The 18598-nt window shown below is 42.1% G+C and overlaps 1 long non-coding RNA gene across 4 annotated transcripts; it reads left to right on the top strand.

The window, feature by feature from the left end:
* The first annotated feature begins 478 nt into the window (after positions 1-478).
* Positions 479-17212, top strand: LOC127532781 (uncharacterized). 4 transcript variants are annotated; one of them, XR_007940429.1, is made up of 4 exons: positions 479-1008; positions 16017-16125; positions 16252-16310; positions 16693-17212. It is a non-coding gene; the product is annotated as an uncharacterized LOC127532781 (long non-coding RNA). The 4 variants fall into 4 exon arrangements; XR_007940427.1 differs by lacking the exon at positions 16017-16125 and adding an exon at positions 1150-1258; XR_007940430.1 differs by lacking the exons at positions 16017-16125; positions 16252-16310 and adding exons at positions 1150-1258; positions 1385-1443.
* The last annotated feature ends 1386 nt before the right edge of the window (positions 17213-18598 follow it).

Genomic DNA, 18598 nt, shown 5'->3' with positions numbered 1-18598 from the left:
ATATCGGAGGACTCTTCTTCCCCTCCAAGTTTTTCTGTTGAGGGACCTCCTGACAAACATACAGAATGCTGACAAACATGCAGGAGGTCCTCTCTTAGCATTTTTTCTAACACTGTGTGAGTTTCTCTCCTCAGATGCCTCCTGCCTTACCTAAGAGGGCTGCTGGACTTCCTGCCAGCCACCTCCACGTAAGAAGGTTTCACAACCTTTCATTTCATTAAATTTACCCCGTTTTGTTTTAAACATTTTAGCTACGTGTGATTTTCTGGATGTGATCTGGTCAGTTTTTATTTGAATGATCTCTTGTGATTATGTCTGATCAGATCTATTCCAACTTTATTTGGATGAATTTTCTTCGACTGTATTTTGTGTGATTCTGTCTGAGCTCGGTTCTTGTCGGTGGGACTCTGTCAGGGTGCCCGTCAGAGGTGTGGGCGGATCTGGGGGGCATTGTGGGAAACCTCCTGTGGTGCCCCCCTCACAGTGAAGCTCCGCTCTGTCAGAAGGTGAACAGGATGCAGACGGCATGTCACAGAGAAGCAACATGTGCGTCTGTATCCCACCCTGGACCCACAGTGGAGTCCACAGTGACAAGATCACAGTTCAGGAGAGTCACACTGGGATTAAAAGGGGTGGTTAAATGTGTTATTTAAGATAGTAAGTGTAGTGTGAGGGTGAAAGTCTCGCTGCCAGAGGGAAGTTTCCAGGAGAGGTACGTAAGGATCCCTGTGAATGCTGCTGCATGAAACGGTGAGTTTTGGATTTTGACTTTGCATTCATATATCTAATATTTTTGAAATCTCAACAATAACACACGTCGACAAGATTCTGCCGCGTTTTTCTTTTTGATTTCTTTCAGACTGATGATCTCGGGACCCAAGACCAAGACAAGGACGACCCCAAAGACGATTTGAAGACGAGTGACCGAGCCCCAACAGAGATGAAGCCAGAGACGACGACCGCCCTGTGAGGAGAAGAAACTTTATTGAGATTTTACCGGATGCACTGGTAATTTAAATGTGAAAAGAAAGAATGAGCCAACAGACACTGCAGGGATTTAGTATGTAGCACATCACAGTCTGACAAAATGTAGTGATGTCAGAATCAATTGAAAAATACATCTGTATCTCTCTCTCTTTTTTTTTAAAGAATTGGTGCTTCAACGACATCAAGCAGATTCAGACAGGATGGACCAGAGATGACGGGAGGCAGATCCAGGACCAGTGCATGACTCGTGAGACCATGCAATTAACACAAGGTAAGTTTATCAAATAAACTGGCTAATTAGAAACTTAATGTTAATATGAGTATGTGAAGTCATTTAGCTCAGATGTAATTATTTGTCTGAGTCAATTAAAGTTTTCTCTCTTTTTGCTGTCTTTAGAGCCATCTCTCCAAGACCCCCGATCTTATGAAAGATCAGATCAATAACCAAATGAAAAGGTGACTTTGAACACTAAAATGCACCATCTCTGCAGTTCACCTTTGTAATGTCTCTAAGTTCTGTTAGTTGTTCATCTCCCACCTGCCTCTCCCTCAGAGTTTCTATCTGAATTTTCAGAGTTCTTCACTAATTTAGTCTTAGTACAGACAGAGTCATTACAACAGGTGACTTAAATATCCATGCAGATGCTGTGAATGACAGCTTTAACTGCATTTAGCTCATTGTTACACTCAGTTTTTTCTCAAAATGTTCATTTTCCAACCCAGGCTGCTGGAGGATTTCGCATGATGTATTCCTCTCTCCTCTCTCCTCTCCTCTTTATGTCTTCAAACAGTTAGACGCCACCTTTGTATGTCACTGACTTTGTGTTTTGTCCTCTGCAGGTTTCTCTGGATCTGGAGCTGCATGTTTCTGATCTGCTGTCGTCGGCTTCAGCGACCTTCAAAGTCTTCATGTTCTCTCCTTCCTCTCTACCCTCAACCCAACCAGAAGGTTTTTAAACTTCCCAACAACAGGAAGTTTTTTCCTTCACACTGGGACCACATGGTTGATCTGATCATACGGCAAAAAGAGAGATCCTCAAATAAAAAACAAAAGAACACAACAGAACTCTGTTTGTTTTAAAGTGTAACATAATGCACCCTTCCTTTTATACTTATTTTTGGAGAGCATGTGTTATGGTTCTCAACTAAATTAGTTTTAAAAAATGTGCTTTCAAACCACTGGTTTCTCACAAACACCTGGACTCCATCTTAAAACTGCACAGCATTTGAACATACTGCTGGTTGAGTGTTTACTTGGAGTAAATACACTAACATTAACAGATTGTATCTGAAATTCAGTCATAATGTGCACCAACTAGTGTCTGTTGTGGTTGACAATAAAGTAGCTATTCTGTTCTATTCTGATTAATCCCTGCTCATGCTGCATCCTTGTCCTAGATTACAGGATGCATTCAGTCCCTGGATGTGTTCCAGGCAGAAAAGTTAGATTTGGTTACAATAGGAGGAGCAGTTTAAGTGTTTCGGTCTTGTAGATTGTTCCAGAATGAAAAGTGCAGATTTGAAATCCTCAGTGTGTGTGTGGTCAGTCATTAGAGATGCTCCAACCTGAGCTGTGCAACATAACCAACTATTATGCATTGTTGCCTGTTTTGGTTCTCCCTTGTGTCGTATGCTGTTCACTGCAATTCAACAGTTTCATTCATCAGACGCTTTTATCCAAAGCAGCGCATCTGAAGTAGATACAACACACAGTCGATGAACCTGAACACATCGTCAGTGATGCTTCCTGGACTGTTTTGGCTCTTTCAACATCACACTCCATCACCCAGGACACCCAGGCAGAGTAGATCAGGTTGTGTCTAGGGGTCGCAGCGCCCCCAACAGGTAACTAGTACATAACACATTAACTTAAAGGGGAACTTCGGTTTTTTTCAACCTGGGGTCTGTTTTCATATATCATTTCATACATGTGAGTGATGGAGAAATGAATTTTCGACACAGCTCCAGTATTTAGCCAGGAAGGCAGCTTAGCAGCTCAGTTAGCAAAAAGTATGGGGCAACTTGCCCCCCCGCATCAAAGTCCGCCCTAACGTGCTTTTTTCCCCACACTGACCGGCTCGGATAGTCTCAATGAGTGTCCCACAACATACTAGAGATGAGAAGTGAACGAAAACCTCCACATTACCTGGCGATCGCTCTTTGTTGTGGTCTGTATCCAAATCTCAGGACGCTAGAAAGCAAATCTCATTAAAGTTTCCCTTTAATGTCTGCCAAAGTCCAGATACTAATGTGCCTCAAATCTGACACGTGTTAGATTCATGTTTGAAACAATAATGCTCAGTTTGCACTGAATGTAATTCTGGGATTTTGCAGAAACATTCTTACACCTCATTCAGTCCTGTTTTCTGCCCACAGCTGCTGGTTATCAGACTATTTCCTCTGACTTTAATAAACACCTGCAGCATCACACGTAGCAGCAAAAACCATCAGTTCTCTATGTGCATTTACACACGTGTCTAGGCAATGGTGACTTCTTTAGTGAAAGTGAGATGGAAGCTTCATGAAGCAGTGAACCACTTTGACAGAAGAGTGACATCTGCTGGCTCTGTGTCAGAACAGCATCTAAGTGGAAAAAACTTCTCCACAGTCAGAGGTGTTTGAAAGATCGAAAACAGAATGAACAAGAGTGGCGCGAAGAAAGCAAGAATTAAAAAGAGGAACGCTCTGGAAACACATGCAGCCAAATGTGCTGTCACTGTGGACTTTTTCACTAAAACGAGCTCGTGGTTTGAAACGACAAATGAGGACAATGAAACGATACAACAAGATGTTGAGCTTTGCTTTCAAACCACCGTTCAAATTAATTATGAAGTCAGTGAATTGTGTTGCCTTGTGGCATATCTCATAATATTATATCATTTAAATAAAAATATGATGCCAGGCCACATAACTGGGAAACTTTGTCTTGTAGCCCCTGTAGCAAGACTGCAAAGGCCCTGGAATTCCTGAGCTGATCAAAACTCAGATAAGCTCTCCCTCTCTCCAGCACTGACCAACACCCATCTCTATAGGAGGATTGAGACATTTGTATTTCTGTAGGTTTTCATTCACAGAAGGATGGAGCTCCTGTGAACACTTAAACCCCTGGAATAACTTCTTCTTTTAAAAGACAATGACTTTCAATTATATGCTATGGATGTTTGTTTAATGAACTTTCATGCTAAAATCCCTTTTCAGCTTCAGGAGACCCTCAGCCGGAGACGTCTCTGCCTTCCACAGATCAGATAACAAGTCGTAAAACTTTATGGCAGAAGGCTGGAGTCACCCTCTCACTCTCTTTGACTGAAACAAAGAGACTGAAACTGAACTTAAACAAAAACACTTGCCAAATTAATATTTCTATATGCATTTGGTTTTTCCAGATTTGCCACAGTTACTCACAGTGTTTCATCTATGTCATATTTGAAGATCATATTTGCATGTCTGATAGAAGTCTAGATATTAATTTGTGATGTTTAATCATTTCTTCCCCAGGATACTATGATTTTGGAATGAATTCCAGTATTAACCTCTGAATTTCCTTTCCATTTAGGTTGAATGATGACCATTGTATTTACCTGTTACCAAATCTCTGACTTGTTGTTATATTCTCACTGTGATACATATTTTTAATGTCATAAACATAAACATATAGTTATGAATGAAATGATTCACATCATATGAACATATGTATTAATCTACACATTTCACTTTCACACAACTGAATATGGTGGGATAGACAGATCGTGTTTTGCGCGTTTAATATCATATTTTAATCCATTCTGGATTCCTCTTTCTTCTCTACTCTGTGAGAACAAAGAGATTCCAAATTCCACCAGACTCGCGCCTAAAAGTTCTCTCTCTCCGCCCAGGTCCTCCCCTTAGCTGGACCCACAGATAAAGTCAGCCGTAGCCCACATCATCGCTCTCTTACCAACTCTTCTCTCTTGCCTCTTACCGCCTCTTACCCCTCTCTTGCCCGCTTCACTTCCCTTTCTTCACTACCTGAGGAATCCATAACCAGAGATTCCCATTATTTTCTTACTTAAAGCGCGTTTTTTCTATCTTTGAAATTCCCTCACCATCTAAGTTTGTTAACTATTTATCTCTTAATATTTTTGTAACTTAAGGAGACATTTTGCTCAATTTTAAACCAACGTTATTCGTTTTAATCTGAAGAACCGATTCAGAACCAGCATTTATTTTTCTTAATTTTGACCGTTTTTCATCAACACCCATTTTTCTTGGCTAAAGCCTGAGAACCATCATTTTAAAGCACTCAACTGAGAACTCCGGAGACCTGCTGGATCAGGTCTTTGCATAGAACCGATCAACCCGCGGCAGGACATCTAGGCGTGGCCAGAACGACGACACACCGCTCCAAACCGGCAAGTCCAGACGGTTGTGCCGCATAATCTGAAGGCCCCGCAAGTCCCAGCCCCATGACGGTTCACTTCAATAACTCCAGCTGAGTTTGCTCTGATTCCATTCTATGGGTGATGTAGTAACCGCTTGGTCAATTAATTCATTTAATCAATTTATTCTTTTACAAATCATTAGAATTCTTAATCCAAATTACCGATTACCTCGTCAGGTTAGCTCTGGCTAATCCTCACCATATTTCCTTCTCTCTCACACCTACTTCCACATCTCTCACACATGCACACACCACACACACACTCCCACATTCCACACACACAGACACACACACACACACACACACACACACACACACACACACACACACACACACACACACACACACACACACACACACACACACACACACACACACACACACACACACACACACACACCATATCTACCTTGTACATAGTTCACTTGTCATTATTTTCATAGAATAGTTAATAAATACCTCATTATAGACCAAATTACAGTCTTGTGTTTCTTTGTGTAGAACGTGGTCAATTTAAACGAGGATTCAAGACTTTTTGATATGAGATTGATCAAAATTTTTATGAATATTAATTTTTTATTAATATTAATTTTTCCCTAGAGATCTAGGGTGGTGCCCCAATTATTAATAACAAGAGCAATAAATCATGACGTAGTACCGCTACACCCCTCAGAGTCTAAAGAAATCCAGCACCAAGCAGCAGCCATGAGTCCAGAATGGTTCATTGAATCAAGATGAATGATATGAATATCCCTCCATTCTCTATACACTGCTTTATCCTCACTAGGGTCGCGGGGGGTGCTGGAGCCTATCCCAGCTGACTCGGGCGAAGGCAGGGGACACCCTGGACAGGTCGCCAGTCTGTCACAGGGCTACATACACAGGCGAACAATCACACCTACGGGCAATTTAGAGAAATCAATTAACCTCAGCATATTTTTGGACTGTGGGAGGAAGCTGGAGTACCTGGAGAAAACCCACGCATGCACAGGGAGAACATGCAAACTCCATGCAGAAAGATCCCAGGAAGGCCAAGATGCAAACTGAGGATCTTCCAGCCACAAGGCAAAAGTGTTAACCACCAAGCCACTGTGCAGCCCCAAAGACGTAATCTGATATTCATAATTATGTTTTCACTTGTGTATGATCACCTGTAACTACAAACAGTTTTTTGTTCGCTTAGACTGAGCCTTTCATATCCGCAAAGGGAGTAGGCCTCTTCAACAGAGTGTCGTGTCACCATGTTTCTACAGCTGCCCAGAAGGGACAAACCAAATATTGGCTCAAGAGAGAGCCTTTTGCAATCCTAACGTTGAAGTGACAGACACCTTAGGTCATCCTACACACTTGGAAAGAGAGGAGTTGAGTGAGAGCTATTCAGTTCACCCATTTTGAATGTCATGAGGGTGTCCCACACATATGGGCCAGCAGGAACCTCCTCTATCTTCTAGTAGACTCAGTAGGCATGTTATCATCCATCATGATCATTGATAAACACAAAGTAACCCTATCTGGTCATGTGAATTAGCACACAAAATGGGGCTTAGGGTGCATTTTCAGCCCAACAAAAATCTAAATGGTAATTTCGGTTCCTAAACTTGCACTGTCTGAAAAAAAAAAATGTAAATAAACCTTCAGTTCAACAAGTTAAACTATAATTATGGTCTAAGACAACACTCAGACTTCAGTTTCCTGGATGAAAGTTCACAGATTTATACCTTCTTCATCTCATCCAGCCTCTAAATGTGGTATTTTGTTCCTCTTTGTAAGTGCTAAATTAGAAAAGATAACAACATCCTGATTCTACTAGAAGGTGGATCATGTCTCTACCTGCCTACATGTATGGGAATGATCATGCCTATTCTATGGTATGATAACATCCAAATTGTGTGTTTAATTAGTGACAATTTACAACCTTCCCACTCGACACCACAAAGTCCTACACTCTGGTCGTGTACCACAAACATTTTTACAAAATATCACAGGTCCCAGCACAATTTCGAGGCGTTTGCAAATGCTAGAAGTAGGACAGAGGAACCACCAGCATGGCAGCAAACACTGGAAAAATAAGAGAAAATGTTCAGAGAGATGGGCAGTAAGCATAACAGAGGCTCTTAACTGTTGTATGGCTTTTAAGAATAATACAGGATTTTCTGATGGAGGGTGCACGATGTTGAGAAAAGGCACATTAACTTGACTTTGAGCTTCACTACGTACAGGTCCTTCTCAAAAAATTAGCATATTGTGATAAAGTTCAGTATTTTCTGTAATGTACTGATAAACATTAGACTTTCGTATATGTTAGATTCATTACACACAACTGAAGTAGTTCAAGCCTTTTATTGTTTTAATATTGATGATATTGGCCAAAAAGTAAAGAAAAACCAAAAATCCCTATCTCAAAAAATTAGCATATTCCATCCGACCAATAAAAGAAAAGTGTTTTTAATACAAAAAAAGTCAACCTTCAAATAATTATGTTCACTTATGCACTCAGTACTTGGTCGGGAATCCTTTTGCAGAAATGACTGCTTCAATGCGGCGTGGCATGGAGGCAATCAGCCTGTGGCACTGCTGAGGTGTTATGGAGGCCCAGGATGCTTCGATAGCGGCCTTAAGCTCATCCACAGTGGTGGGTCTGGTGACTCAACTTCCTCTTCACAATATCCCACAGATTCTCTATGGGGTTCAGGTCAGGAGAGTTGGCAGGCCAATTGAGCACAGCAATACCATGGTCAGTAAACCATTTCCCAGTGGTTTTGGCACTGTGAGCAGGTGCCAGGTCGTGCTGAAAAATGAAATCTTCATCTCCATAAAGCTTTTCAGCAGATGCAAGCATGAACTGCTCCAAAATCTCCTGATAGCCAGCTGCATTGACCCTGCCCTTGATAAAACACAGTGGACCACCACTGGACATGGCACCCCAGACCATCACTGATTGTGGGTACTTGACACTGGAGTTCAGGCATTTTGGCATTTTCTTCTGCCCAGTCTTCCTCCAGACTCTGGCACCTTGATTTCCAAATGACATGCAAAATTTGCTTTCATCCAAAAAAAGTGCTTTGGACCACTGAGCAACAGTCCAGTGCTGCTTCTCTGTAGCCAAGGTCAGGCGCTTCTGCCGCTGTTTCTGGTTCAAAAGTGGCTTGACCTGGGGAATGCGGCACCTGTAGCCCATTTCCTGCACACGCCTGTGCACGGTGGCTCTGGATGTTTCTACTCCAGACTCAGTCCACTGCTTCCACAGGTCCCCCAAGGTCTGGAATCGGCCCTTCTCCACAATCTTCCTCAGGGTTCCGTCACCTCTTGTAGTAGTGCAGCGTTTTCTGCCACACTTTTTCCTTCCCACAGAGGTGCCTTGATACAGCACTCTGGGAGCAGCCTATTCGCTCAGAAATTTCTTTCTGTGTCTTACCCTCTTGCTTGAGGGTGTCAATGATGGCCTTCTGGACAGCAGTCAGGTCGGCAGTCTTACCCATGATTGCGGTTTTGAGTAACGAACCAGGCTGGGAGTTTTTAAAGGCCTCTGGAATCGTTTGCAGGTGTTTAGAGTTAACTCGTTGATTCAGATGATTAGGTTAATAGCTCGTTTAGAGTACCTTTTCATAATATGCTAATTTTTTGAGATAGGGATTTTTGGTTTTTCTTTACTTTTTGGCCAATATCATCAATATTAAAACAATAAAAGGCTTTAACTACTTCAGTTGTGTGTAAGGAATCTAACATATATGAAAGTCTAATGTTTATCAGTACATTACAGAAAATACTGAACTTTATCACAATATGCTAATTTTTTGAGAAGGACCTGTACATTCAGGCCAGCAGTGTGTTTCCAATATCTCTCACCTCCCTACAGAGGAGTGATGTGAATTTTACTGCTCAGCAAGTCGTATTGCACGAAGTTTTCACCATGTGTTCAGTGCTAACTGTGGTTTGTATCATAGAACGCATATAAACAGGGCCGGCTCTCCCTATACGCGAATTAAGCGGCTGCTTAGGGCCCCGCCGCCACTAGGGGGCCCCCGAATTGACTGTGTCTGATGGTCTGACCCACAGACTGCCATCTAACATTACTTGCTTCGGACTAACCTGGCAACCACGGTGGTTGCCAGAGGGGCCCTCTGTCCCCCCCGCAGCGTCTCCTCTTTATTATGTCTATGGAGGAGAGTCTCCTCAAGGACTGATCACAGCAGCAGAACCCTGAACCACAAGTTAGGGATGAGACAGATGATGAGTCGGTTGATAGTTTTGATAATTTGCTCGCCCTCAGTCACAGGATGTACATACATACATGCTGATGTTGTAAAGAGTAGTGTTGGAGATTTGCCCTTTAACTGATGTTCTGTGAAATTTAAGTTGCGATGGAACAGTTTCCTTGCAGAGGAAAAATGGACGATAGCGTTATTAGAAACTGCAACACTTATTTTATTTTTATTTCTTTAAAATGAAATGTTTATATTTTTTCTTTTAATTAATTTTAAGGTTTGAATATCTGTGAACACTTATTTGAACAGAATAGAGATTCTGATATTGTTGACAAGTATGTGTTGTAAAAAAATAATGTTGGAGATGTGCACTTATGTTGAAATAAATCCACATTGTGAAGCAACCCTTACTTGCACTGAATTGGAAGTATTTTAGAAAAATACACTGAATTACAGGGCTTTACAGAAAAGTGTGCTATTGTAGACTTAACATGTAGTTACATGATTTTAATATTAATGTCAGGCCGAGTGGGGTGTATGATTCAGATTAAAACTTTTAAAATAGAATTTAAATTGGGTAATTTGGATTAAGAAGCAATTAAAGCTGACCACGCCACCTTGTAAGGGACGAGGACCCGATTAAAAGAGGTTCTTAACCCAGAGGTGAGCAGAGGATAAAACAAAATTTACTCCGTTCCAGTAAATTTGTCTACAAATAAGTGTTAACAATAAAAATTTAGCAGACTAAAAGTTCTTAAAGTCACTAAGGAATTGGTGACCACTGGACTCGTCACGCGGGGCCTCTTCTTTGGTGGGGGGGGGGGGGGGTCAGGGGAGCTTCTCCAGTCCTCCGGGGCCACGGCGCTGCTCCTCGCGATTACACAGGCTCTGGAGCCTGGGACAAAGAGAGGATCTGCCAGTGGGGGAAAGCAGTAAAGGACCCACGCGTATCCCTCCCGTGTGTGGTGACTCACCGGGTCTGAGCGGCTATATCTAAGCCGCCCAGTATGGCGCAAACACTCGTTGAGCACCGCCGTGCGTTCCAAAACTGGCCCCACTTCGTGGCTCCCGTGCGTCTCTCTCTCTCTCTGTTCGTCCTGGCTTGGTGCCGGTGCTGTGCGCCCTTGTTCAGCCTAGTAGTCTGCCATGTTGCTCGTTACACACCGCCATTCAGCGTCGCTTCTGCCCTGTTGCCTGTCTTGCTGCCGTTCACCGCTGCCTCTCCGCCGCTCGCCCTGCGGCTCCCCCTCTCTGCTGTTGATTATCTCTTTTGTTTGCTGTCATTGCCCCAGATTCTGTCCTGCGTAATCAAACTGATTGGCACCAGGTGCGCTCAACCAATGTTCACAGTCTCTGTTCCCGGCACACACAGGCAGGCAGTGGGCGTGACCTGAACCCATCCAGAAAAAAAAAAAGAAATATACAAAGAAAAGCAACACAAGGCATGCAATTTGGCAAACCAACACAGAAATCAAACAAATAATTTCACAACAAAATATAAGGAAACCACACACCAAATAATCATGCAAATAAAGAAAATCAAAGTAAATAAATATTCCCACATTAATAGGTCGTGATCTAAAGTGGGCCTGAAACTCCAGGGCTGAACATGAATCCCACTCTGGCCCTGATATTCAGTCTCTGTTCCACAATGATTCTGGGTTTATAGGGTTTATTTATTTGTATTTAATCTTCTGTGGATGAATCCCGAGATCCATCAGAGCTGCCAGGAGAATTTCATTAAGGTAAGCGGCCATTAAGCACAAAATTACGCAGCACTGCTTGAACTGTGTTATTAGAAGGACTATAAGATGATTTTCGTGCAATAATTTGCTTTTCAGGATCTTGTTCTCACTAAGATGCTTCAATCAGAGGCGGATCTTGTCAGAAAAGGTTCAGGTAGCTTTGAGGCTCCACACATCTCTGACAGGCGATGGAAACTCGTGCGCATACGTGGAAAAGCGAAACAGAAATGGACAACATGGACGATTGTTTTAGCTGCAGATCAGAACTGGTCAAGCACAGTGCATCTTTTAAATCATGGCAACAGAAGGTGACGCGCACCTACAAAAGGCCTGTTGACGTTCGAACTTTCCATTTTGCATTTGGACTGTCAACATGAAGGTAAGAAAATTATTTTCATGTTTTCTCATCAGCTGATCTTCTCTGAACACTGTGTTTTGCTGTATAACCGTACAGGAGAATGTGTAGATAAAACTGTTATTTTGTTACCTCCGCCAGGAGGTTATGTAATCATCGGAGTTTGTCTGTTTGTCTGATAATTAACAGCATAACTCAAAAAGTCATGGAGGGATTTTCACCAGATTTTTACAGAATGCCCGGAAGGCCAAAAGTAACAATCGATTAGTTTTTGGAGGTGATCCGGATCACCGTCTGTACAATTTTGAGAGATGGCATCTCTCAAAATTGTACAGTCCTTCAAAAAAAATCCTGGATCCAGACGGTGATCCGGATCACCTCCAAAATCTAATAGATTGTTACTTTGGGCTTCCGGCCATTCTGTAAAAAATGGTGAAAATCCGTCCATGACTTTTCGAGTTATGTTAACAGACAGACAGACAGACAGACAAACAGATGGCCTGGCGAAGGTCTGCGCTCTCCGAGTGCGTTTCTAGTTTAACATGGAAAGTTCGGTGGAAAATGGCTGCTGGTCCATTTCTCATAAAATGTTCCAAATATGATCAGTTGTGTGTGAAGCATTGAAGGTCCTCGGAGCCTCTTTTTAAGGTTTCCGATCAAACATTCAGTTTATCATGATGTGGATATTGATTTAAATGTGCCGAGACCAGTAAAATGAATAATTTACATGTTCACTATGAAAAACGTCAAAAATCTGCATTTTATAAATTGATATTTGTTATTTCACAATGTGGCTGCACATTGGAGTAGTGGTTGGCACTTTCGCCTTGCAGCAAGAAGATACCCGGTTCTGTATAATTTGGCTTCAGAAATTAAAAAGCAAGATGGCGACTGGCCCATATTTCATAAAACACTAAGAAATGTGTATCTTTGGTAACCATGACGATGGAAGTATTTGAAGAAGCGTCGCGAGGGGAAACGTCCCGACGTCAGAACGTGCACGTGTAATATCCACATCAAAAATATGTATTTTTATAAACACTAATCATTGTTATTATTATTTCACAACAATTGGCACTAAATGTATGTTATTTTCACTGTATTTAAATCGGCAAAATATAGTTAATTTACAAATATTTGCTGTTAGCTACAAGAAAAAATGTGTACATTGGGGATGGAAATCAAATAGTAAATGCTAATGGTAGTTTGCATGTTCTCCCTGTGCATGCGTGGGTTTTCTCCGGGCACTCCGGCTTCCTCCCACAGTCCAAAAATATGCTGAGGTTAATTGGTTACTTAAAAATTCTCTATACACCGCTTTATCCTCACTCGGGTCGCGGGGGGTGCTGGAGCCTATCTCAGCTGACTCGGGGGAAGGCAGGGGACACCCTGGACAGGTCGCCAGTCTGTCGCAGGGCTACATATACAGACAAACAGTATGAAATGAGTAGTACTGGGGCTGTACAAGGAACAATGGCTCCATTCATTCTGTGTACATCTGACTTCAAATACAGCACTGAGTCCTGCCACATTCAGAAATACTCTGATGACACTGGCAATTTAGAGTAATCAATTAACCTCAGCATATTTTTGGACTGTGGGAGGAAGCCAGAGTTGATTATTATTACGGTTATTTTAATATAATTTTTATTTAAATACATCACAGATGTTTCCTGTGGTTTCCATTATTTTTTAACCCATATTCACAGTGGTTTACTGTATTATCATTGTTAAAGAATAATGGAATAGTGTATTGTCCAAGTGAAAAAGAACAGCAAATATCTGTATTTATTTTGTAAAACATTATTATTATTATTATTATTATGTAGTAGTAGTAGTATTTCAGAAAATATAATCTGTAATACAATAATTATTATTTTGGTTCTACTTTAATAGTATTATAATTTAAATACTTTACAGATATTTTAATCTATATTCACAGTTGTTTACTGTATTATTATTGTTAAAAGATCATTTTTGTAAAACAGATTTAGTGTTTTGCATTTTGATGCATGGTATTTATGGAATTTGGAGTTAAAATAAGTGAAATGATGGAGAAGTAAAACGAGGAGCATTCATGAGAGCTGGTTTGTGACGTTGCAGAGCTGTGAGTTTTTAGTCTCTGCTGACTAAAGATAAACAAAGTGAGGATTTTAGTTGAGAAGTTTTCTTTCTGGATTAGTCTCTGAGCAGAAATGTGAAGCATCTTCCTGAAACCCTGAAGCTGGAGTCGATCAGAGACTCGGGGTGCAGCAACATGTTCTCCTCTGAGTTCCTCTGAGGTTCTCCTGAGCGTCCCTCTTTGAGCAGCTTCACCTCTTTGCTCCAGTTTCCTGAGTCTGTGTTGAAATGTTGTTTTTGTTTCTGTTTCCAGCGGACGTCGGACCCCAGCGACTCTCCAAGGTACAGCACACCCTCACCTCCACCATGCGCTCCCTCCTCCTCCCCCCCTCCCTCCAAGCGTCCTCGCTTGTCTCCCTCCCCCTCTCCTCTCTCCTCTTCCTCCCCCTCTTCCTCCTCCCCCCTCCCTCCAAGCGTCCTCGCTCTTCTTCCCCCCTCTCTCCTCTCTCCTCTATTCTTTTTCCCTGCATCTTTTCCTCTTCCCACCCTGTCCCCTCCTCCCCCTCTTGCTCTGCTTTTTCTGCCCTCCCTCACTCCATCTCTCCTCCTCCTTCTCCTCCCCCCATCTCTCCTTCCTTTCCTCTTCACCTGTCCCTCCCTGAGGACTCCTCGTCCTCCTTCTCCTCCTCCGATTCTTTTTTTCTCCCATTCTTCTCCCACTCGTTCGTCCCTCCTCCCCCTCTCACTCTTCTTCTCCCATTCCTCGGCCTCTCTCTCCTAACCCCTCCTCCTCCTGATCTTCTCACTCTTCTTTTTCTAAAAACAAAAAACAAAAAACCCTCTTCTTTTTCTAAAAAAAACTCTTCTTTTTCTCAAAAAAATTAAAAAAATTTTCTCAAAAAAAGAAAAAAACTTCTCAAAAAACTCTTCTTTTTCTAAAAAAAACTCTTCTTTTTCTCAAAAAACTCTTCTTTTTCTAAAAAACAAAACAAAAAACCCCTCTTCTTTTTCTCCCTTTCCCCCTCTCTCCTATCTACTCCCCCTCCTCCCCCTCTCACCCTTCTTTTTCTCCCCTCCCTTGGAGTTGCAGGATATCGGAGGACTCTTCTTCCCCTCCAAGTTTTTCTGTTGAGGGACCTCCTGACAAACATACAGAATGCTGACAAACATGCAGGAGGTCCTCTCTTAGCATTTTTTTCTAACCAGTGTGCGAGTTTCTCTCCTCAGATGCCTCCTGCCTTACCTAAGAGGGCTGCTGGACTTCCTGCCAGCCAACCTCCAGGTAAGAAGGTTCACAAACCTTTCATTTCATTAAATTTACCCCGTTTTGTTTTAAACATTTTAGCTACGTGTGATTTTCTGGATGTGATCTGGTCAGTTTTTATTTGAATGAATCTCTTGTGATTATGTCTGATCAGATCTATTCCAACTTTATTTGGATGAATTTTCTTCGACTGTATTTTGTGTGATTCTGTCTGAGCTCGGTTCTTGTCGGTGGGACTCTTGTCAGGGTGCCCGTCAGAGGTGTGGGCGGATCTGGGGGGCATTGTGGGAAACCTCCTGTGATGCCCCCCCCTCACAGTGAAGCTCCGCTCTGTCAGAAGGTGAACAGGATGCAGACGGCATGTCACAGAGAAGCAACATGTGCGTCTGTATCCCACCCTGGACCCACAGTGGAGTCCACAGTGACAAGATCACAGTTCAGGAGAGTCACACTGGGATTAAAAGGGGTGGTTAAATGTGTTATTTAAGATAGTAAGTGTAGTGTGAGGGTGAAAGTCTCGCTGCCAGAGGGAAGTTTCCAGGAGAGGTACGTAAGGATCCCTGTGAATGCTGCTGCATGAAACGGTGAGTTTTGGATTTTGACTTTGCATTCATATATCTAATATTTTTGAAATCTCAACAATAACACACGTCGACAAGATTCTGCCGCGTTTTTCTTTTTGATTTCTTTCAGACTGATGATCTCGGGACCCAAGACCAAGACAAGGACGACCCCAAAGACGATTTGAAGACGAGTGACCGAGCCCCAACAGAGATGAAGCCAGAGACGACGACCGCCCTGTGAGGAGAAGAAACTTTATTGAGATTTTACCGGATGCACTGGTAATTTAAATGTGAAAAGAAAGAATGAGCCAACAGACACTGCAGGGATTTAGTATGTAGCACATCACAGTCTGACAAAATGTAGTGATGTCAGAATCAATTGAAAAATACATCTGTATCTCTCTCTCTTTTTTTTAAAGAATTGGTGCTTCAACGACATCAAGCAGATTCAGACAGGATGGACCAGAGATGACGGGAGGCAGATCCAGGACCAGTGCATGACTCGTGAGACCATGCAATTAACACAAGGTAAGTTTATCAAATAGACTGGCTAATTAGAAACTTAATGTTAATATGAGTATGTGAAGTCATTTAGCTCAGATGTAATTATTTATCTGAGTCCATTAAAGTTTTCTCTCTTTTTGCTGTCTTTAGAGCCATCTCTCCAAGACCCCCGATCTTATGAAAGATCAGATCAATAACCAAATGAAAAGGTGACTTTGAACACTAAAATGCACCATCTCTGCAGTTCACCTTTGTAATGTCTCTAAGTTCTGTTAGTTGTTCATCTCCCACCTGCCTCTCCCTCAGAATTTCTATCTGAATTTTCAGAGTTCTTCACTAATTTAGTCTTAGTACAGACAGTCATTATAACAGGTGACTTAAATATCCATGCAGATGCTGTGAATGACAGCTTTAACTGCATTTAGCTCATTGTTACACTCAGTTTTTTCTCAAAATGTTCATTTTCCAACCCAGGCTGCTGGAGGATTTCACATGATGTATTCCTCTCTCCTCTCTCCTCTCCTCTTTATGTCTTCAAACAGTTAGACGCCACCTTTGTATGTCACTGACTTTGTGTTTTGTCCTCTGCAGGTTTCTCTGGATCTGGAGCTGCATGTTTCTGATCTGCTGTTGTCGGCCTCAGCGACCTCCAAAGTCTTCATGTTCTCTCCTTCCTCTCTACCCTCAACCCAACCAGAAGGTTTTTAAAACTTCCCAACAACAGGAAGTTTTTTTCCTTCACACTGGGACCACATGGTTGATCTGATCAACTGCAAAAAGAGAGATCCTCAAATAAAAAACAAAGGAACACAACAGAACTCTGTTTGTTTTAAAGTGTAACATAATGCACCCTTCCTTTTATACTTATTTTTGGAGAGCATGTGTTATGGTTCTCAAACTAAATTAGTTTAAAAAATGTGCTTTCAAACCACTGGTTTCTCACAAACACCTGGACTCCATCTTAAAACTGCACAGTATTTGAACATACTGCTGGTTGAGTGTTTACTTGGAGTAAATACACTAACATTAACAGATTGTATCTGAAATTCAGTCATAATGTGCACCAACTAGTGTCTGTTGCGGTTGACAATAAAGTAGCTATTCTGTTCTATTCTGATTAATTCCTGCTCATGCTGCATCCTTGTCCTAGATTACAGGATGCATTCAGTCCCTGGATGTGTTCCAGGCAGAAAAGTTAGATTTGGTTACAATAGGAGGAGCAGTTTAAGTGTTTCGGTCTTGTAGATTGTTCCAGAATGAAAAGTGCAGATTTGAAATCCTCAGTGTGTGTGTGGTCAGTCATTAGAGATGCTCCAACCTGAGCTGTGCAACATAACCAACTATTATGCATTGTTGCCTGTTTTGGTTCTCCCTTGTGTCGTATGCTGTTCACTGCAATTCAACAGTTTCATTTATCAGACGCTTTTATCCAAAGCAGCGCATCTGAAGTAGATACAACACACACAACAACTAATACAACATACAACTAATGAAATAGGGCTGGACAAAAATGATGGTACCCATAACTTAATATTTTGTTGCACAACTTTTTGAGGCAATCACTGCAATTAAACAATTTCTGTATTTGTCAATGAGCGTTCTGCAGCTGTCAACAGGTATTTTGGCCCACTCCTCATGAGCAAACAGCTCCAGTTGTCTCAGGTTTGATGGGTGTCTTCTCCAAATGGCATGTTTCAGCTCCTTCCACATATGTTCAATGGGATTCAGATCTGGGCTCATAGAAGGCCACTTTAGAATAGTCCAACGCTTTTCTCTCAGCCATTCTTGGGTGTTTTTGGCTGTGTGTTTTGGATCGTTGTCCTGTTGGAAGACCCATGACCTGCGACTGAGACCAAGCTTTCTGACACTAGGCAGCACATTTCTCTCCAGAATGCCTTGATAGTCTTCAGATTTCATCCTACCTTGCACACTTTCAAGACACCCTGTGCCAGATGCAGCAAAGCAGCCCCAAAACATTACTGAGCCTCCTCCATGTTTCACCGTAGGGACAGTGTTCTTTTCTTCGTATGCTTGGTTTTGAGTCTATGAACATAGAGTTGATGTGCCTTACCAAAAAGCTCCAGTTTGGTCTCATCTGTCCAAAGGACATTCTCCCAGAAGCTTTGTGGCTTGTCAACATGCATTTTTGCAAATTCCAGTCTGGCTTTTTTATGAGTTTTTTTCAGCAGTGGTGTCCTCCTTGGTCGTCTCCCATGAAGTCCACTTTGGCTCAAACAACGACGAATGGTGCGATCTGACACTGATGTACCTTGGCCTTGGAGTTCACCTTTAATTTCTTTGGAGGTTGCTCTGGGCTCTTTGGATACAATTCCAACGATCCGTCTCTTCAATTTGTCATCAATTTTCCTCTTGCGGCCACGTCCAGGGAGGTTGGCTACTGTCCCGTGGGTCTTGAACTTCTGAATAATATGAGCCACTGTTGTCACAGGAACTTCAAGCTGTTTAGAGATGGTCTTATAGCCTTTACCTTTGAGAT

This window comes from Acanthochromis polyacanthus, unplaced genomic scaffold (assembly GCF_021347895.1).
Source record: "Acanthochromis polyacanthus isolate Apoly-LR-REF ecotype Palm Island unplaced genomic scaffold, KAUST_Apoly_ChrSc contig28, whole genome shotgun sequence".
Lineage (NCBI taxonomy): Eukaryota > Metazoa > Chordata > Actinopteri > Pomacentridae > Acanthochromis > Acanthochromis polyacanthus.
Note: the sequence above shows the minus strand (reverse complement) of the source record. Positions and strands in the feature narration are given on the sequence as shown.